This window comes from Agelaius phoeniceus, chromosome Z (genome assembly GCF_051311805.1).
Source record: "Agelaius phoeniceus isolate bAgePho1 chromosome Z, bAgePho1.hap1, whole genome shotgun sequence".
In the NCBI taxonomy this organism is placed as follows: Eukaryota; Metazoa; Chordata; class Aves; order Passeriformes; family Icteridae; genus Agelaius; species Agelaius phoeniceus.
The window spans coordinates 14,810,372-14,833,129 of NC_135303.1; positions in this window are offsets into that span (position 1 = coordinate 14,810,372).

The window sequence follows — 22,758 nt, forward strand, 5'->3', positions numbered from 1 at the left end:
TAGACCACTGATACACCTGTTTGGATTGATCAGGGGCCGCTGTCAAAGGAAAAGCTGCCCATAATCCAACAATTAGTGCAAGAAGAGCTGGAGGAAGGGCACATAAAGGCATTGATTACCCCTTGGAACACTCCAATTTTTGCCATCCCGAACAAGAGTGGGAAATGGAGGTTGCTCCATGACTTATGTGCTGTTAATGCAGTCATGCTAAGTACAGCTGCCTTGCAACCTGGTCTTCCATCTCCTACTATGATACCTGAGTCATAGAATCTATTGATCATTGATCTCAAAGATTGTTTTTTTACCATTCCCTTGCATCCAGAACACACTACTCATTTTGCATTTTCTGTTCCATCTATCAAGAAGGCAGAAGCCTACAAAAGGTATGAATAGATTTCTTTGCCCCAAGGCACGCAAAATTCCCCTACGATGTGCCAAATTTATGTGGCTTGGACATTAAAACCTGTTCAGCAGCAATTCCCTGAGTATATCATCTATCATTACTTGGATGATGTATTAGTGGCTGGAAAACACTTAGACTCTGTTCTAAAAGCCATGACAATTATGCTTGAGGAAAGGGGTTTGAAAATTACTTCTGATAAGGTGCCATCTTCTGCTCCTCAGAAATATCTTGGGTGGCAGATTGATCAGTCTGTAGCGAAGCCACAAAAACTCACCATTACAACTGAGATGAAAACTGTACATGATGTGCAGAAGTTACTAGAAAATATTCAATAGATAAGACCTATTTGTGGGATAACTAATGAAGAACTTGGACCACTAATACAGTTACTAAGTACTTTGTCTTGAGCAGATGAATGCCAGATCCAAGATAAAAAACAACAGCAAGCCTTAGTTCACATTGCCACATAGGTTGCTACCTCACATGGACCTCCTCTGATTGAAGATGTTCCAGTTCAACTGATGATCATCACCCAGAACAAAGAAGATGACAATTATGCCAAGCATCCTTTCACCTTGATTTATCAATAGGTTAAAACTTAAGCTAATCCTTTCGTTATTATAGAATGAGTATTTTTACCTGTAAAACAATCTAGAAATATTACCACTCAACTAGAACTTTTGGCTCATTTGACTATGAAGGGCAGTGAGAGAATATTAGAAATCTAGAGACATGAACCACATTCAATTGCTGTAGCATTAGCTAACTAATATCTTAAATAGAGAATTAAGCATTCTGTTTCTTTACAGATAGCTTTGGCTGGATATGATGGTAAAGTTCACAATACTTATCCATGGCACCGGGTGTTATCTTTAGTGGAGCATCAGCGTCTGGAGGACAGACCCTGGAGATTTGACTGTCCAGTGTCTGGGCAGACAGTATTTACAGATGCAGGTAAAAGGCCCAAAAGGGCTGCCTGCACTTGGCAGTAAGACAAAGTGTGGAAAAAGCATGTCATTTTTGGAGAGGTAAAAGATATATTGCAGACAATAGAATTGAAAGCTGTGATTTGGGCTTTTGAAAATTGGAATATTGAGGTCATTACCATTGTTTCTGATTCACTTTATGTAGTTGGCAGTGTCCAACGCCTTGAAAGAGCAGTGCTTGAAGAAATGAGTAATGAGCATTTGTACTCCCTTTTAAGCTGATTGCTTAAAATCCTAAATCAACGACAGCAGGAATACTTGATTACTCATGTTTGTGGTCATCAAGCTCTCCCTGGTCTGTCTGAAGGTAACGCTCGAGCTGATCGGTTAGTAGCCACTGTCTGGCCAATGCCAAACTCTGATAAATTTCAGCAAGCCAAAACTTCCCATGCATTTCTTCATCAATCTGCAAAAATGTTAGGTAAACAATTTGCTATTCCCCTTACTGATGCTTCTGGTATTGTGCAATACTGTCCTGACTTGTCAACCAGATGGCATTGGTTTAGTCACAGTGTTAACCCTAGGGGTACTCAACCCTTGCAATTATAGCAAATGGATGTAACTCATGTAGCAGAATTTGGTCAGAAAAAGTTTGTACATGTTTGCATTGATACCTATTCTTGAGTTATATGAGCTACTCCCTTAACAGGTGAGACGTGTTGAGAAACATTTGTGCAATTGCTTTGCCATATTAGGTATCCCCTTAGCAATTAAGACTGACAATGGTCCTGCTTACTGTTCCTTAAGATTCCAACGTTTCTGTAATTTGTGGGGTATTCGACGTGACACTGGTATTCCTCACAATCCTTCTGGACAGGCAATTATTGAGCGTGCCCATCAGACATTCAAGGGCATGCTGCAAAACAAAAAGGGGGAACTCCAAGGTTATCCCCTGAGGAAAAAACAGCTAAAGCCATTTTTGTGCTTAATTACCTTAGAACAACAGGAGATAGGGAAGATCCACCTATTCTTGTGCATCGTGCCCTCACACGTAATCCAAGTGAGGAATTGCCTGACGGCATTCAGGTCATGTTCAAAAGTCCAGAAACAGGGGTGTGGGAAGGACCAGCTACAGGCAAATTAAGAGGAAGAGCTTCTACGTGCTTACTTACAGATAAAGGCATTCGTTGGATTCCAGCCATGTGGGTGAAGCCCTATCTGAAAGCACCGTCCTCAACCCATGTCGTGCCCAGAGGCGGAGAGTCGGCAAAAGCACCGATTCCAGACGGCCCTGAATCCAATTCTTCGACAGCTGACCGCTGAACAACGGTTAGAATATCTACCAAATTTGCTGGACTATGCAGAGGAAGTACTAGCAACTCCACATAAGCTTAATACACACGGGTTAGATGTAGACAGACTTCTTTTACCTTCACTTCCATCACAAGCTGTAAATCAGATAGAAAATGCTTGATATCTGCATGGTTGTGCATGTAAGGCATGGCTTAAGGTTCGTTGTATAAAGCGTCACTTAAAAACTTGGCGACAAGTTTGTCAAGAACATCATTTAGCAGTGGTCCGAGGGAAAAAGCAAAAATTTAAGCCTATTAACCTAATATGCAATAACTGCTCTTACACACTTAACACTATTACCCCAAGAATGGCATGAGCTAAATTTTTAAGGCATAACTCAAGAAGATATCAGAGTTATCTCCAAGATGTATCTTTGATAGAAATACATAAGCAAAGATTGTTACTGTGGTTGCAGTTTAAACTTGCTTTAATTGCTGTAGTAAACCAAATTGTACTAGAGAGCAAGATAATAGCTACTGAATGGAGAGTAAGAATAGCAATACCACAAATACATCACTTGAGAGATTTTGAGTGAGAACAAGCTAAAGCAATTTGGGCAAAGCGCAGGCGTGATGGATGACAAGGGCAACAATGGCACCCGCCTGGCAAATATTAACAATGTTGCTTAGTGGAGTGATTAAGGAAACGCAGGGAGTATACAATAGAGAGCAGCGAGCTGACATGAGGGTTATTACATAGGCCACCAGAAGAGGGCAGAATCTTTCTGTTTATCTCTAGCTACACCTTTGCATCCATTTTGCACCTGTTTAATTGGAATTCCCTTAGACTCAATGGAAGAATTCGGAAATTGGACCAGAGCTCACATTTATGGCAACTTAAGTAAGGCCTGGTCCAATTGGTGTACTAACCAAAATGGGATGATCACAGAAAATTGGTGTGAAACACAAAAAATCCCTAGAAATCCTTTAGGAGTTGAGGCATTTACAATCGCTCAAGGTTTAAATACTACAAGCCAGTGGCCGCAGGAATTGGATATTTTGGGATCAGTGCCAGGAAATTACTGTTTGTTCTTTGAGTACCACAAGGGTAAAGAGCTGATTAGGGAGAAATCAGGAAAACATGGCGATGGTAGCACTTGGATATCTCCTCTTTCTTCCTGGTATCACAATACCACAGCATACTGTGCCAGTTGGACATGGTCTGTATCCCTAAAACAAAAATCTGCAAGGATGTAACCTCCTGGAGTTTTCTCATTTGTGGAGATAAAGCTGAGCCTGTGATTCCTCAGAAAGCATTAGGAGGACTGTGCTATTTTGGGAAATTGACACTGTTTGCCCCTAGCATTCAACAGATGCTTGACATCAGGCACAAATTCCAACACCCAAAATGTAATTAGGCTCAGACTGTAAGGATAATGTAGAATTGTAGAATACATGTTTCGTTATACTGGCATCACTTTTTACACCAGAAGTAGCTTCATCAAAGGCCCTTACACAATTCAAATGATTGGCTTGTTGGACAGGAAAACAAATTAACATTACATCTGCAATACTGAATGAGCTTACCAACTGATGGAGGTAGCATATGCCACGCTGTGTTACTGGATTGGGCTGCTCTAGATTTTTTGTTGCTAGCACAAGGAGACGGATGTGAAGATTTTGAAGGGATCTGTTGCATGAATCTCTCTGACCACTCTGAATATATTGACAAGAAACTGTCATTGCTTAAGGAGAATATGAAAAAGTGGGCAGTCGTTTAGAATTCTTTTGATGAGTGGCTAAAATTCTGGGGAATAACAGGCTGACTCAAGGACTTAGTACGCTCTGGCATTATGATACTTTGTATTCTTTTTTCAATTCTGCTTATAGTGCCTTGCTTACTATGCTGTGTGCAAAAAATAATTGGCTGTGCTTTTAAATCAGTCTAGTTTGTGCAAAAATAAAAGCAGGGAACTGGTGAAGATATTTTGCAGGTTGAGGAGTTTTGGCAAGACAATGGCCATATTCAGCCAATGCACAATCCAGCCTGCTTGTAATAATGGACAATGAACACGTTCACAAAGAATGAATTATGGACATATTCAGAAATGGGCTCAGTATATCCTTGAAAAAGATACAAGAAGAAGAGTCATCAGGACTCAGCAAGTTTGTCAGCAAGCTTGGGAAAGTGAGCCATGGGTGAGCCAGACAACAACAGCAAGATACGTAAAAAATTAGATGATCCAATCAGCATTCTATTTTAGACGCGTGAACAGCTAGGATTAACCAATCATGTATTAGCTAGAGACACGTGGATAGCAGAGACTTATTATAAATCTACTCTTTTAAAGGATAATAAATTTGGCTTCACTAGATCATATTGGTTATGGTGTGATGTCCCAAAACCTCTGCGCCCTGCAGCCTGTTCCCACAGGAGGCTCTGGTGAGCCCCTTGCAGGACGCTCTGCCGGGCACGCAGCACTTCTCTTCTCCTGCCCGCCCAGAACGCTCCTGGGACAGCAGGACACAAGCTGGCGGGCTCTGGGCTCAGCACATCCCAAACAGAGGGGCAGAAAGATGCAGGGGCTGTTTTGCAGCCCTGCCCAAGAGAGGTGGGAAGGGTCTCCTCCCTCTGGGCTCACTTGGTTGGGTTTCTGACTGGGCCTGAGGCAGGGGCTGCCATTCCTCACTTGTGGGGACACCAGAGCTGCCAGAACCACACCGAGCCTGCAGGCACTGCCCGACAGCGCTGCAGCCACTGGGACAGTCGCGCCTCTGGGGCTCAGCCACTCCCTGCTGCCGCCACTGCTGCTGCTGCTGCTGCTGCTTTTAGGCACACGCAAAGCTCACTGTTAGGCCATGACGGTCTCTGCTTCTGCCCTCTTCCTGTCCCTGTGTAGGGATGGAGCATTGCTGTGCTTTCAGGAAGCTCTCTGGGAAAAACTTCCACCATTGCAAGCTCCTCTGCCCTCCATAGATGCATGCTGTGGAATCCCTCACAGCTGGCTTCAGAGCATCCTCAAGCTGGCTCTTCTAAAACCCAGGGTGCTTGTTCCCTTCAGCGTGCTCAGCACGACCTTCAACTCCATGGTGCTGTGCAACTGAAGCAGCAGGACAGGGATCTTTGCCTGAGCTGCCCTTGTTCCTCTCTGCCCGTGCACAGAACACAGCGTGGAAGAGAACGGCAGCAGGGCCCTGCGTGTTCCTGGGCTCAGGATTTGTGCCGCTCCAGCTCCACAGACACGTGGGTAAAGTGACAAAGCCAAACTGTTTATTAAGGGAAGGCAAAGCAAAGGGGTGATCTGGGAGGCAAAAAAGGGGATGGACAGGGCCTGGGGGCTGGAGGGAGGAAGGGAGGGAAGGAGCTGCCAACAGCGAGGGAGATGACAGGAGCTTCCCACAGGCTCAGCTGTGACCAACAAGAGCTGTGCCTGGAGTTCCAGCTGGTCCCCTGTGCTCTGCAGGTGGTCTCATCTTCATTGGGAACTGGGGGTTGCCGAAGGACACGGATTCTTCTGATCCTGCAGACCAAGTTCGGCAGCTCTTGCCTCGAACTTCAGCTGGATAAATTGGTTGATGAAGGAGGGGCACTCGTATTCCCTCAGGGCTTGAAGGGCTGGAAAAAAGAAGCACAGAGCCACGGTTAGAGGCCGGATTGCAGGAATCCAGGGAAGCACTCCTGCCAGGACCATCCCAGCCGGCTTCTGCTATGGCCAGAAGGGAGCCGGAGACAAGGGCTTGGGCCGGAAGGTTGTGGCCTCGGCTCACCCACGTGTGCCTGAAAGCTCTCCGGGCTCTGTCCCCGCCGCCCCTCGTCCGTCCGCACAGGGAGCAGAGCCCTCGGCAGCTCGGGCTGGGATTGTAGCTCCGGAGCTGGGATTTGCAGCTGCCCCCGGCGGCCCCCGCTGGCACCCCCGCGGCTGCCCCCACTCACCCTGACTGAGGACCTGGAGCTCCTCCTTCTGCCCCATCATGAGCACTCCGGCGACCCCTGGCAAGACAGAGCCCGTGGCGGCGCCAGGCGGCACAGCTGCCCGACACGGGCGCTGGCAGCCCTGCGGCCGCACGCCCTCCTGCCCCGGCAGGGCTGCTGCCGGGCCCCTGCCGCACGCTGCCGCCCGAGGGCACGGCTGCGGGAGGGCGGCGGCAGCGCCGAGGGCGGGCGGGGCTGCAGCGGCCCGGGCGCGGCTCCCGCTGTAGCCGGGGCAGCAGCCGGGCCGGGGGCAGGGAGGGGCGCGGGGCTGCTGGCTCACCGATCAGCCTGACGGCCGCCTGTCGCAGGCGCTTCTGTGGGCTGTGCAGGAAGGGTAGGGCCCAGCGCAGGTGCTCGGCCGCTCGGCTCTCGTCCTCCAGCAGCTGCGGGGAGCACCGACAGAAAAGGATTGGGGCGGGCTCTGCCCTCGGCCGGGCGCTCCCTGCGCCCAGCAGCGGCCGAGCCGGCCCGCACGGCCCAGGGCAGGGAGCGGCGTGTGGGGCGCAGGCTGGCGGGCCCGGCTGCGGCGCCGGGCAGGGGCACAGCTGCCAGCCCCAGCACGGGGGGCAGGGGGGGCTTCTCCAGCCTGCAGCTGGGGCTCCCGGGCTGTCCTTACCAGGAGCTCGGCGAACTTCATCCGCTGCTGCTTGGTCAGCAGCTCCTCCAGGTCCCTCCTCCTCCGGAAGCGGGCCGCACAAAGCAGGGCTTGGAAAGAGGCCTGGAGAGCAGCAGAGAGCCAGTGGTGGCACCAGAACCCAGGGCACAGGACCCACATGCCTGTGCCAAGGCCAGGGAAGGCTGGAGCCTGCGAGCTGCCAGGGCAGGAGGCAGCCCAGCTCCTTGCCAGGGATGCAGCAGCGTCACACAAAAGCTGACCTTTGCCACACGCCGGTTCTCATCCTGCCAGCGCAGGAAGAGAGGGAGCAGGCTCTGGCTCACAATTCTCGTGAGAGGCTTTTCCCCCTCTTCCACTACCAGCTCCATCACTTTGCAGAAGAGCTGAATGGAGAGCAGCTGCACGTCGCTGTTGTCCTGGAGGAAAGGAAAAGACCTCAGCACCAACTACTCCAGGCCCATTAGGGCAGAGGCCCAAAAGTGCACGAGGCACAACATTTCTGGGCAGTGTCCAGTGCTGAGGGCTGGCTGGGGACACAGAGCCTTACATTCTCCAAGTGTGGCAGGAGTGGCTCAGCCAGCTTCAGGGCGGTGGCGCTGGGTATCTTGAGGTCTTTCTCCTGGAGCATGTGTGTGAGCACAGAGAGGATCATGCCGACCATCTCTGCATCAGGATCCGCCAGCTGCTCCAGCAGGTGTTGATAGAGGCCGCGTATTCCTCCGCCCTGTGTGCAAGAGCCGTGCTGTGAAGCCAAGGACAGCCGCAGCACCAGCAGCTGCTTGGGGCACTCAGGCAGCTGAAGTGGGAGGCAGGAGAGCTGGGAGCAGCTGCCTCTGCTGCCAAAGGCCAGCCAAGGCCAAAGGTCTGCGTTGGCCAGCCCCACGCTGTCAGCGCAGCTTCAGCCACTTCCCCTTCTCACCAGTGAGGGCTCCTTGCTGAGCACCACGAGGCCTCTGAGCTCCAGGCGCAGCCTGTCCCTGCACTCGCTCGGCAGGTGCCTGGACACAACCGACAGGGCACTGGCACCGTGCTTGGTCAAGTCCAGACACTGCAGGACCTGAAAGGCACAGGGCAGTGACAGGGGAGCCAGCCAGCAGGAGCCCAGAAGCACACAGGGCCGGGCCCAGGCAGCAGCAGCAGGCGCAGGCAGCGTCCCAGGTGGCTGCAGCTATGAGAGGCCAGAGAGCTGGGAGGCAGCTCAGCCAGGCAGCGCTGGCCATCAGGCTCACCTCCACAAAGAAGGCCAGGGCAGGCAGATCCCAGCAGGGCTGCTTCCCAATGAGCAGGTTGAGCAGGTGCAAGGCGATGCGGGAACACAAGGGGGTCAAGCTATGGCGCATCTCCCTGGCAGGGGGAAAAAGGCAGAAAAGCCCTGAGCCAGGCAGGCAAACCTCTGCCAGGACTGACTCCCAGAGGTGTGATCTTTCTCCAGCACCCTGCAAGGGGACGTGGATGCTTTGGGAGGCAGCTGCTCCTGGGCACCCTCCTCTCCCAGCCTATTCCGGTCTGCTTGGTCGCCCGTCGCTGACAAGGCCCTCTCCCCCACAATCACAGGGACTGCGTGGGGCACTCCGGGCACGGGGCACAAACGCTGGCGGCGGGGGGGAGAAGGGGGTCTCACCTGGCCAGCAGACCGACTGCATGGTGCCGGGTGTCGGCACAGAGCAGGGTGTCCCAGAGGCGCTTGCGCTCCAGAGCCACCAGCCTCTTCTCAAAGTCCAGCAGGCAGAGCAGAGCCTTCATGGCCTGCACTGCAAACCTGTGTACAGAGCAAAGGCCAGGTCACGCCGGGAGCACTGGCCCTGGCCACAAGGACATGGGAAGGACAGGGTGACCAAGACCTGTTGGGCTTTGTGGGAAGGCAGTGTTCCTCCCGGCACGCTCTCCAGAAGTTCTCAACCTCCTCTGGCATCTGCTCTGTGGTGACAAAAACTTGGAAGAGCAGAGCCACAAACAGGCGGGCAGAATGAAGGACTAGTGCCTCATGCCACTCGGGCATGTGGACAGTCTTCCACAGCACCACAGTTGCCTGCAAAGGAGAAAGCACCCCGAGGCAGCAGTCAGTGCCCAGGTGTCCATGTTGCAGGGCCCAAGGGGAGATGCAGTGGGAGCAGCCAGCCTGCTCCCCTTGAGCCTGCTCCTAGCCCAGCTTTCGGCCCAGCACCTGAGGCAGGGAGGTGCAGGACAGGGAGAGAGCATGGAGAGCTGCTGGAGAGGTGACCCGGAGGGTGAGCAAAGGCCAGTTCTAGAAACTCACAGCCAGGGCAAAGATGGCCTCGTTATCCCCACTGTAGAAGAACATGCTGTAATGTGGCCTGTCCTCTATCACAGACAGGAGTGCTGGAAGCACCTTCTGCACTGCAGATCCCGAGGAGCTGATGGTTCTCCACATCAGTGCAGCAGCTCTGTGGGACCAGGGCTGCGCGTCAGTACCGTGCCCCGTGCGGCTGGGTGGGGCCGGGTAACAGAGCCCTGGTGCCCTGAGGGGTGGGGGGGGGGGGCATGGCAGCAGGCTCAGGAAACAGAGGGGCCCCAGGGTCCTGGAGCTGTCCGCCTGTCTGGCAGACCCCACTGGACAGGGTGGGGCCACTGAGCACCAAGCTCTCAAGGCAGTTGTGCTCTGTACCTGTCACAGGTTGGGGCACAGCGCAGGAGGCTCATCACCACATTAGCAGGGTGCTCTTGGGCCAGGCTCAGAATGTCCCTTTGCAGCCCAGCGTCCACAGTGAGACGGGACACGAGTGTCTGATGAATGTCCCTCACCATGGCTGACCACTAGAGGAGGAATGGGGAATGCCTGGAGTGCTGTGCAAGGGGGCAACTTGCCCAGCTTCCCCCAAGAAGTGCTTGCCTTCCCACCCCACTCTGCTAGCTTCAATGGCTGAGGGGGCCCAGCAGATGTAGCTTAAGGGCCACACGATCCTGGGAGGCCTTCAGCCCTGGCCCCAGGCTGCTTACCTGCTGCTGAGATGAAAAGAAATGCTGAGTGGGAGCAGGAACCGCAGTGCAAGTGGGCCTGGTGTTGGTCTTTGAGAGGGCCCACGTGCTTTGCGTCCTTGCGTCCTCACTCAGGGCCGTGACAGCCTCCGGCCTGCCCTCAGCCATTGCCCTGACAGAGTCTGCTGCCTGCTCAGGGGAGGCTGAGCTGACATCAAGCTCTGCCCGCAGCTCGGCCGTGCCCTGGGTTGCTGTGGTGCTGGTGTTTCTGCACCGAAAGCACAGGAACCTCCGCAGTATCTGCAGCAGAAGGAAGGGCAGGAAGAGAGGGACGTTCCGTGGCCTGCTCCAAGCATGCACTGGGCTGAGCAGTGCCAGCAGGCCCGGCCCAGGTGGGGATGGCCGCAGGTACCTGCGCTGCTCTGTGGAAGCGGCCGCAAGTGGGGTCCTGCTCTCGTGTCCGATCCTTGCCCGCATCTGGCAAAGAGCGAGTGCAGCCAGAGCTGAGGGGCTGTGGGAGAGGCCCGAGAACACGGCCCAGCCCTGGCAGGAACAGCCCCCCGGTGGCCAGGGGATGGAGCAGGGCCGCTGGGGGCAGCCTCAGCCCCTCTTCCATCCTGTCTGCGGGCTCGTCCACAGGGGCCAGGCCGGCCGCAGGCACCAGCCATGCAGCCTGGCTCTGCCACTCACCGTCCTGCAGTGGCTGCAACTGCTCCAGCTCTGCAGGCTGCTGCACTGGGGAGGCTGCAGGGCCTTTCCTTTTCTTCCCCCGAAGCACCTTGAAGAGGCTGAGCACTCTGCCTGCCATCCCGCTTTCTGACCTCGAGGACACCTTTGAGCCAGATGCCTGGGCAAAGGTCTGAATCAGCGAGCGCCTTGCAGGTGCCTGTGACAGAGAGGCCTCAGGAAGACTACAGGACAGCATGTCCTGCACTCTGGTCTCAAGGCCTCCTGCCACAATAACAGGAGGCTCCTTGTGAGCAATGGAGGTCACTGAGTCCTATGGCCTGGCCACGAGGGCACCGCCACAGGGATGGCAGATGCCTGGGAAAAGCTCCGAGTCAGGAAGTCCTGCAGTCTGGCCACAAGGCCAGCTGCAGGAGTAACGCCTTGGAAAAGCTGTGGGTCAGCGACGAAAGAGCCGGCTGTGTGGGGCTCCTCACAGCACAGCTCTGGCACGTCCTGTCTCGTCACATCCACCAAGCACTGTGGCGTTGCCTCGTCACCGCCAGCACCCATGTCACCACGTGTCACAAAGGGTCCTGTTCCATTCTGTTCCATGGTAACCGTGCTGCGCCATGTCAGCAAGGGCCCTTGGACGCACTGCCAAGTGCTCTGGGGCCACCCCCACCCCACCCAAAATGCCTCTGATTGGAAGAAATCCATTGCCCCAAGTGTCTAAGACAGCCCGGGACACACCAAGCCCAGCCAAGTGCTCAGGGAAGGACTCTCCATGGTGCCTGGCCAGCACAGCCCAGCTCGCTGCTGGCTCTGGAGCAGAGCAGCTTCCAGCAAGCACGGGGCAAACACATCTTGCCAAGAGTTAAGGCACACCAGATAGGGGAGATGGCATGAATGTGTGCATCAAGGCCTTTGAATTCACAGCTCCCCAAGAGAGCTTTGGGGCACTCGGCTGGACAAACACGATCCGGCTCAGACCTGTGCTCAAAGGTGGGCAACAAACCCTGCTGCAGGTGCTTGGCTTGGTCTCTGCAGGCCCAGGCAGATGCCAAAGCTGCTCTTCACATCCTTCCCCTGCCCCTCTGCCAAGTGCAAGGGGCCTCAATGACTGAAGGAAAAACAGGGAATCAAATGGAGACACTTGCACCTATCTCACTGGGGGCTCTTGGAGAAGCAGTTTCCTTGGGAATCAAGCCCCTCTCTTCCAAGGGCACTTCTCCAAATGTGTACATTTCCTGGGCAACACCAACACACCCTTAAGAAACCCTGGCAAGGCTGAATTGCTTGTGCTCCTTGCAGCACAGGCACTCCAGCTGGAGTTCATCTTCCTTCCCCCGAGGCTGTTTCCACGCATCGCTCCAGGCGCGCAGCCCCGGGCCCCTCCAAACACGAGCTGCCCGCTGCCTCTGCACATGCCTGAGCTCCTTCCTGCCTGCGCTCAGGGCAGCAAAACTGGGCTGTTCCCAGCCAGGGAGCGGAGCCCTGTTGTTGAAGATATTTTGCAGGGAATTTGTGCCTGATGTCAAGCATCTGTTGAATGCTAGGGGCAAACAGTGTCAATTTCCCAAAATAGCACAGTGCTCCTAATGCTTTCTGAGGAATCACAGGCTCAGCTTTATCTCCACAAATGAGAAAACTCCAGGAGGTTACATCCTTGCAGATTTTTGTTTTAGGGATACAGACCATGTCCAACTGGCACAGTATGCTGTGGTATTGTGATACCAGGAAGAAAGAGGAGATATCCAAGTGCTACCATCGCCATGTTTTCCTGATTTCTCCCTAATCAGCTCTTTACCCTTGTGGTACTCAAAGAACAAACAGTAATTTCCTGGCACTGATCCCAAAATATCCAATTCCTGCGGCCACTGGCTTGTAGTATTTAAACCTTGAGCGATTGTAAATGCCTCAACTCCTAAAGGATTTCTAGGGATTTTTTGTGTTTCACACCAATTTTCTGTGATCATCCCATTTTGGTTAGTACACCAATTGGACCAGGCCTTACTTAAGTTGCCATAAATGTGAGCTCTGGTCCAATTTCCGAATTCTTCCATTGAGTCTAAGGGAATTCCAATTAAACAGGTGCAAAATGGATGCAAAGGTGTAGCTAGAGATAAACAGAAAGATTCTGCCCTCTTCTGGTGGCCTATGTAATAACCCTCATGTCAGCTCGCTGCTCTCTATTGTATACTCCCTGCGTTTCCTTAATCACTCCACTAAGCAACATTGTTAATATTTGCCAGGCGGGTGCCATTGTTGCCCTTGTCATCCATCACGCCTGCGCTTTGCCCAAATTGCTTTAGCTTGTTCTCACTCAAAATCTCTCAAGTGATGTATTTGTGGTATTGCTATTCTTACTCTCCATTCAGTAGCTATTATCTTGCTCTCTAGTACAATTTGGTTTACTACAGCAATTAAAGCAAGTTTAAACTGCAACCACAGTAACAATCTTTGCTTATGTATTTCTATCAAAGATACATCTTGGAGATAACTCTGATATCTTCTTGAGTTACGCCTTAAAAATTTAGCTCATGCCATTCTTGGGGTAATAGTGTTAAGTGTGTAAGAGCAGTTATTGCATATTAGGTTAATAGGCTTAAATTTTTGCTTTTTCCCTCGGACCACTGCTAAATGATGTTCTTGACAAACTTGTCGCCAAGTTTTTAAGTGACGCTTTATACAACGAACCTTAAGCCATGCCTTACATGCACAACCATGCAGATATCAAGCATTTTCTATCTGATTTACAGCTTGTGATGGAAGTGAAGGTAAAAGAAGTCTGTCTACATCTAACCCGTGTGTATTAAGCTTATGTGGAGTTGCTAGTACTTCCTCTGCATAGTCCAGCAAATTTGGTAGATATTCTAACCGTTGTTCAGCGGTCGGCTGTCGAAGAATTGGATTCAGGGCCGTCTGGAATCGGTGCTTTTGCCGACTCTCCGCCTCTGGGCACGACATGGGTTGAGGACGGTGCTTTCAGATAGGGCTTCACCCACATGGCTGGAATCCAACGAATGCCTTTATCTGTAAGTAAGCACGTAGAAGCTCTTCCTCTTAATTTGCCTGTAGCTGGTCCTTCCCACACCCCTGTTTCTGGACTTTTGAACATGACCTGAATGCCGTCAGGCAATTCCTCACTTGGATTACGTGTGAGGGCACGATGCACAAGAATAGGTGGATCCTCCCTATCTCCTGTTCTTCTAAGGTAATTAAGCACAAAAATGGCTTTAGCTGTTTTTTCCTCAGGGGATAACCTTGGAGTTCCCCCTTTTTGTTTTGCAGCATGCCCTTGAATGTCTGATGGGCACGCTCAATAATTGCCTGTCCAGAAGGATTGTGAGGAATACCAGTGTCACGTCGAATACCCCACAAATTACAGAAACGTTGGAATCTTAAGGAACAGTAAGCAGGACCATTGTCAGTCTTAATTGCTAAGGGGATACCTAATATGGCAAAGCAATTGCACAAATGTTTCTCAACACGACGTCTCACCTGTTAAGGGAGTAGCTCATATAACTCAAGAATAGGTATCAATGCAAACATGTACAAACTTTTTCTGACCAAATTCTGCTACATGAGTTACATCCATTTGCTATAATTGCAAGGGTTGAGTACCCCTAGGGTTGACACTGTGACTAAACCAATGCCATCTGGTTGACAAGTCAGGACAGTATTGCACAATACCAGAAGCATCAGTAAGGGGAATAGCAAATTGTTTACCTAACATTTTTGCAGATTGATGAAGAAATGCATGGGAAGTTTTGGCTTGCTGAAATTTATCAGAGTTTGGCATTGGCCAGACAGTGGCTACTAACCGATCAGCTCGTGCGTTACCTTCAGACAGACCAGGGAGAGCTTGATGACCATGAACATGAATAATCAAGTATTCCTGCTGTCGTTGATTTAGGATTTTAAGCAATCAGCTTAAAAGGGAATACAAATGCTCATTACTCATTTCTTCAAGCATTGCTCTTTCAAGGCGTTGGACACTGCCAACTACATAAAGTGAATCAGAAACAATGTTAATGACCTCAATATTCCAATTTTCAAAAGCCCAAATCATAGCTTTCAATTCTATTGTCTGCAATATATCTTTTACCTCTCCAAAAATGACATGCTTTTTCCACACTTTGTCTTACTGCCAAGTGCAGGCAGCCCTTTTGGGCCTTTTACCTGCATCTGTAAATACTGTCTGCCCAGACACTGGACAGTCAAATCTCCAGGGTCTGTCCTCCAGACGCTGATGCTCCACTAAAGATAACACCCGGTGCCATGGATAAGTATTGTGAACTTTACCATCATATCCAGCCAAAGCTATCTGTAAAGAAACAGAATGTCTAATTCCCCATTGAAGAGACCAGTTAGCCATTGAATATGGTTCATGTCCCCAGATTTCCAATATTGTCCCTCTGCCCTTCAAAATCAAATGAGCAAAAAGCTCCATTCGAGTGGTAATAGTTCTAGATTGTTTTACAGGTAAAAATACCCATTCCAAAAGATTGAAAGGATTAGCCCAACTTTTAACCCATTGATAAATCAAGGCAAAAGGATGCTTGGCATAATGGTCACCCTCCTTGCTCTGATTGATGATCATCAATTGAAATGGAACATGCTCGATCAGAGGATGTGCATGCCACGTAGCAACCTTTGTGGCAATGTGATCCAAGGCCTGCTGTTGTCTCTTATGGGCTCCGGCATTCATCTGTCCAAGACGAAGTGCCTGGTAACTGTATTCATGGTGCAAGTTCTTCCTTAGTTATCCCACAAATAGGTCTTATCTATTGAATATTTTCTACTAACTTCTGCACATCAGGTACAGTTTTCATTTCAGTTGTAATGGTGAGTTTCTGTGGCTTCACTACAGACTGATCAATCTGCCACCCAAGATATTTCCGAGGAGCAGAAGATGGCACCTTATCAGAAGTAATTTTCAAACCCCTTTCCTCAAGCCTAATTGTCATGGCTTTTAGAACAGTTACAGAGTCTAAGTGTTTTCCAGCCACTAATACATCATCCAAGTAATGATAGATGATATACTCAGGGAATTGCTGCCGAACAGGTTTTAATGTCCAAGCCACATAAATTTGGCACATCGTAGGGGAATTTTGCGTGCCTTGGGGCAAAGAAATCTATTCATACCTTTTGTAGGCTTCTGCCTTCTTGATAGATGGAACAGAAAATGCAAAATGAGTAGTGTGTTCTGGATGCAAGGGAATGGTAAAAAAACAATCTTTGAGATCAATGATCAATAGATTCTATGACTCAGGTATCATAGTAGGAGATGGAAGACCAGGTTGCAAGGCAGCCGTACTTAGCATGACTGCATTAACAGCACATAAGTCATGGACAACCTCCATTTCCCACTCTTGTTCGGGATGGCAAAAATTGGAGTGTTCCAAGGGGTAATCAATGCCTTTATGTGCCCTTCCTCCAGCTCTTCTTGCACTAATTGTTGGATTATGGGCAGCTTTTCCTTTGACAGCGGCCCCCGATCAATCCAAACAGGTGTATCAGTGGTCTAGCTGATTTTGAGGATTGGCTGCCTTCCAGTGGCCGCTGCTAAAAAGGCCGTGTAACAATGGTGGATTTTAAATGGCCTAACAGATCTCTACCAAGCAAACCTAGTAAAGTACCAGGAGTTTGCATGACATAAGGCCTTGAAGATACATTCACTCCATCTGGGAAAGTAAAAATAATTACTTCCCTGCTCATCTGAATTGCCTGAGTCCCTCCAACACCTGCAATGCCTAAGGCAGGATTGACCAATGCCTAATGTTTTGGCCATATTGTGTTTGAAATGAAGGTTACATCTGCTTCAGTGTCAATTATGAGTTTCTTTGTAATAAAATCACCATTAGGATGTGTCAGGGTTACCTGTTTGTCTGGTTTAGGTCTTGTGATGTCTGTGGCTCAATATATTTCTTGTTTACCTGTGGAACCAAAGCTTCCTGTTCCCCATTCCTTGTAGTCCGTACAGGGGACACAAGACTTAAAAGGAATAAGCTGAGCAATTGGTGAACCTTTGGGAATAGATACAGGAGGGAAAAATGTTCTAACCATAATTTTAACAACCCCTTGATAGTCTGCATCAATAACCCCAGGAATTACATCCAATTCCTTTTCACTGGCAGATGATCTCCCTAACAGAAAACCACTAAGCCCATCCCCTGAGGGTCCTTTTACATTAGTATCTATTAGGTGTACAGCAGAGTCCATGATGGCAACATCTACTGCGGTTTCCACATCCACTCTGGCGCTTTTAGAAGTTGACGATCTGGGTGAGCAAAGTCCTCCTCCTCCTCCATGGGAGGTTGAGCTATCCAGGCAGCTCTCTGTATTTTTCTCAGCACACACGGAGATGGCACGTTCCAGGGCCTCTTTCCCTGAAACCGACATTCTTTAGTGTTGTGGTTATCTTTTTTGCATATAGAAGAAAATTTTTTCATAGTTCCAGAGTGACAATGACTCCTAATATGTCTGATTTTACCACATCCAAAGCACCTAATGTGGTTTCCTTTGGCTCTCTTTTGCAGTTTAGAAAGCAATGGCTTTACTGCATCCCGTACTGCAGCAGCTACATAGGCTGCTTTTTGTCTTTCTGTAGTTCTAGCCATAAGTTCCAGCTTTCTGAAACATCAGCTCCCTTCTTTAATGTTCCCAAAATCTGCCGACTTTTATCATTAGCATTGTCAAAAGCAAACATATTAAACAATTGTAACTTTGTGTCTGAATCCAAATCAGGATGATCATAGATAGTTTCATGCAATCTGTCTACAAATGTATCAAAGTCCTCATTCCTTCCTTGGCAAATCTGTGTAAAAGACATGGTGTGTAATTTTTTCTGGAAGTGCAAGGGTAGCATTATGTGCTAGTTGTTGGCTCATCTGTAAGACTTAATAAATGCTCTTAGCCTGGGCAGTGGCAGTAGCCCAGGGCCCCTTGCCAAGTAACTGTTGTGCTGTTAAACTATACAGAAGATCACCTTGCACTCTGGGTCTTGCTGCTTCTTGAGCACACTTTTCCTCCCAGCTTTTATGAAACACAACCTGCTGATGGGGTGGCATTCTAAGTCTTATTAGGGTATGCACATCAGCTGGAATTGTGTTAGATGGAAAAATATACTGCAGAAGTGACTGTGCAAGTTGGGATTTTCAACCAAATTGTGAAATTGCAGCTCTCAACTCTTCTAAAATCTTCCAAATGAAAGGTTCTCAAAGTCTACTTGCAGCATTAGTTACTACAGGAAAAGCTTCTACATCATTTGAGAGAAAAGTCCCTTCTACAATAGCTTCTGGAAGAACTGTTTTCTACTTTCGTTTCTGAGCTGCTTCTATTTCAGGGTCACATTCCAACTCTAATTCCACATTCTTTACAGTGTGAGAGGGAGGATTTTGTTAAACCGACTCAAATGCTGGCTCAGAGACAAAATGAGAGGTTGGTAACTGCTTCCCTGGATGTCTGTCTGAACCTACTATCATTGGCAAGTCCATTTTCTCAAAAGAATAGTCTCTTTTGGGGACAACTGAATCCTTTTGCTGAATTACCAATTTTTGCAATCTGTCTACTAAAGATTTTAAATCCTCTTTGACAGAAGCACTATTCATAATACATCTCCTTCCTTATCCTTTGAACTTACAGCATGTTTAGCTTCCTTTATCAACAGCTTTGTAACTCTGAGTGCAACTGTCCTTTGTTCTGCAACCTAACCCCCCCCCCCGAAGAGGCAGCAGCTTCTTCATTCTTGCTCTGAGCTGGAGGAGCAGTGGGTGTAATGCTCCATTCTGAGCTGAGGGCTTGCGGGCTACGTGAGGGAATATCTAAGGTGGTAGAAAACAGCTGCTGAACTGAAGTTACTGGAAATGCCTGAGGCTGTTCCGATGCAGAGGCGAGGGCTGCGCAAGCCGCAGCAGCAGCAGCTTTCCTCTCTGCCTTTAAGGCTTGCAACACCTCTATGACAGTTTTCTACAAAGTAGCATATTTAGACGCCTCTTTTGCCTCACTCCCGCCAGATGCAATACTGTCCCACAACATTCGCCCCACAGCTTCCCATGTCAAAATCTCAAAAGCAACCTGTGCTCCTGCTATGAGATTATGGTCCCAAGCCCAGTGAAATAGTCTCTTCATAACTGGAAGCATCATACTTTTGTTCGCTCTTAGAGAGGATATGTTGGAGGAGTTTCTGAACACCTTCCCTTTAATGTTCACACCACCTCCTCTCTGGCTGCTCACCTTGATCAGGGTGAGATTCAAGTCATCTAGACTGGAGTTCCAGTAACCTTTTCCTCTCACCGGGGCAGTGAAGGTACTTTCCACCGGCTTCTCCGCTCCTTGAAGGCTGGCTCCGATCCTCTGCAGAGCAGCCAAATTGCCGTCCTCAAGTCCCTCTGGTGCAATGACATTGGGTCTGCCCGCGTTCTCCACCAGAAATGCGGGAAGCAGAGGTTCAGGGACATCACACCATAACCAATATGATCCAGTGAAGCCAAATTTATTATCCTTTAAAAGACTAGATTTATAATAAATCTCTGCTATCCACGTGTCTCTAGCTAATACATGATTGGTTAATCCTAGCTGTTCATGTGTCTAAAATAGAATGCTGATTGGCTCATCTAATTTTTCACATGTCTTACTGTGGTTGTCTGGCTCACCCATGGCTCACTTTCCCAAGCTTGCTGACAAACTTGCTGAGTCCTGATGACTCTTCTTCTTGTATCTTTTTCAAGGATATACCGAGCCCATTTCTGAATATGTCCATAATTCATTCTTTGTGAACGTGTTCATTGTCCATTATTACAAGCAGGCTGGATTGTGCATCGGCTGAATATGGCCATAATCTTGTCAAAACTCCTCCGTTCTGTCTCTGAGCCAGCATTTGAGTCAGTTTAACAAAATCCTCCCTCTCACACTGTAAAGAATGTGGAATTAGAGTTGGAATGTGACCCTGAAATAGAAACAGCTCAGAAACGAAAGTAGAAAACAGTTCTTCCAGAAGCTATTGTAGAAGGGACTTTTCTCTCAAATGATGTAGAAGCTTTTCCTGTGGTAACTAATGCTGCAAGTAGACTTTGAGAACCTTTCATTTGGAAGATTTTAGAAAAGTTGAGAGCTGCAATTTCACAATTTGGTTGAAAATCCCAACTTGCACAGTCACTTCTGCAGTATATTTTTCCATCTAACACAATTCCAGCTGATGTGCATACCCTAATAAGACTTAGAATGCCACCCCATCAGCAGGTTGTGTTTCATAAAAGCTGAGAAGAAAAGTGTGCTCAAGAAGCAGCAAGACCCAGAGTGCAGGGTGATCCTCTGTATAGTTTAACAGCACAACAGTTACTTGGCAAGGGGCCCTGGGCTACTGCCACTGCCCAGGCTAAGAGCATTGATCAAGTCTTACAGATGAGCCAACAACTAGCACATAATGCTACCCTTGCACTTCCAGATAAGTTACACACCATGTCTTTTATACAAATTCACCAAAGAAGAATGAAGACTTTGATAAATTTGTAGACAGATTGCATGAAGTTATCTATAATCATTCTGATTTAAATTCAGTCACAAAGATACAATTGTATCGTCTTTGGGATCATTACTCCATTCCAAATGGCTTTCCCTTCAGTCACAAGAGCCTTCCATCTCTTCCAAAAATTGCCTGCTGAAACTCTTCTGCTCCCTTCCAAATCAGTTCACTACTCCAGCATAACCCTTGAAGCACGGACAGACATCTCTTCAACTAATTAAATAGAAAAGTAGAAAAGAAGTGATTTTATTGCAGTGCTGGACATATGTGAACAAGTTTCCAAAGACACGTGAAAGGAGTTGCAGACTCTTGGTCTCTATTTCTACAGAAAAGGTTTTACATTAGGTTTCTAAGGACCCATAATACATAATTATTACCCGCCTGCTTCGTATTTTTATCAGCTGAATATCTATTACAGCTGCACAATTGTACTCCCTTAACTGAGTCGGTGGGATTTTGAAATGAGGGAGTGGTTGTATGGGAGGAAGAAAGCCGTCTTCCTCATGGTGAACTCTTCTCCCATGGCCAGTTGGCAAGACCTTTTGACCTGCTGGTCATGGTCCAAGCCTCTCCTAACTGTTCAATTATTCTTAAGTCAAGGTATTTCTATGGTCTCTGCTTCTTCACAATTGCTTCCTCTATCCCTGTCACTGCTAGCTTTATGTTCCTAATATATTTGGTACTCTTTACCTAAGGTGTGTGATTTCTGCTAGCTGTATTACTAACTTAGCTTCTTACCTAATTTTAAAATCTTAACTAAAACAAGAAATCTTCTACTATCCCAATTCTATTCCCAGCTAGCCCCTGGACTCATCTGCACTTTTCAATTATCCTAATTACATTTTCAGCTAAGCCCTTGACTCACTTCAGGCACATCCCCGACTCCCTCTCTCCCAGCAGCTCAGAGCTGCTTTGCACAGCGCTTGCTGTGTGCCAGAAAACACAAAGCAGGCTGGCCTGGTGGGCCTGAATATTTCTGCCAAACACTCTGCATCTCACACCTTTGCTCTGGCTGAGTGCAGAACTGCAGGATTGCAGGTGCTTCCTGCCAGAGCTGCGTGAGGCGCTGGCTCCTGCAGATGTGCCCTGCCAAGCTGTCCCTGCCTCACGCTGGCCTCGCTTGCCCTGGCAGAAGTGCCGGGCCTGAAGGAGGCTGCCCTGTGCTCCAGCCTGCCGAGCAGCCCGGCTCCCTGCCCCGGTGCCCAGAGTGCTGCACACACTGCTGACCTTGGCCAGGAGTTGCAGGGCAGCCGGCAGAAGAGGAGGAATCCTCAGCCAGCCCAGCGGCCCTCGGCTGCCCTTGGCCTTTCTCTGCTCCTGGGCACACTCCAGACGGCCAATGCCTCCAGGCCGGGCTGTGCCCAGCACGGCTGCGCTTCCCCTCGGCAGCAGCCAGCTGCCACCTGGGCTCTGAGAGCGCAGGATTCGCCCGCTCCCAGGAACAGGCACCCAGGGCCCGGCTGCTGCCTCTTGCAGCTCCAAGGGCCTCCTTCCAGCCTGCCTCTGCCGGGGCTCAGCCTGCTCCCGCCTCTGCCGGGGCTCTGCTGGGGCTCCAGCCCGGGCAAGGCCGGGCCCGCTCTCACCTCACAGGGGCTGACAGCTCTGCACCACAGGAGACCTTGCTGAGCACCCTCTCTGATCTTTCTGCTTTCTCTCTTGAGCAAGGCTCTCCTCCAGCCAAAGAGATTGCATTTAGGGATCCAAATCCAAGTGGCAGGAGCCCAAATGCTCTCCAGTCACAGCCGAAGGCCTGCATCTGCACAAGATGTTTGGGCTGCCCCATTCTTCCTTTGGTTTTGCCTTCAAATGCCATTGCCCTTTCTGCCTCACCTAGAAGTGTCACAGATGTATCAAGACGGGCCAGTGTGCCAAAGGCAGTGTGCTCTGGAGATGATGAATGAAGAGTCTTCCCAGCTTTCAAAGCACACTGTGAAAAACACCAATCCCTTGTTTTAAAATTTTAAAAGTTTAATAGCAATAAAATGGCTATTAAGATAGTAATAAAAGTTAGAGTAATAAGAATTTTGATAATCAGAGTTAGAACAGTAAAGGATAATAAAAACAAAGACATATGGACAGTCCTGCTGCCTCCTGGGCAATTATGCCCCGAAAGCACACAGGCTAACAAAGGATTAGCCCTTAAAAGCAGTAGCCTGTTGCATATTCATATATCTCACACATGATGCATAAATTCTTTTCAAACAAAGGGTGTTCTCTGGTTATTGTCAAGTTCTCCCCTTTAATCCTGTTGGCTCCTCAAAGTTGGGAAGGAGGTGGAAGAAAGTTGGTCTTTTCCAATAAGGACACAAGAATTCTTCTCTTGGTGCTTTGGGTGTCCTGTTGCTGTTATCTCTGGGCAAAGAATTTCTTGATTATCCCATCCCTTTCTTGAGCTAGTTAAAAAAGTATCTTACAT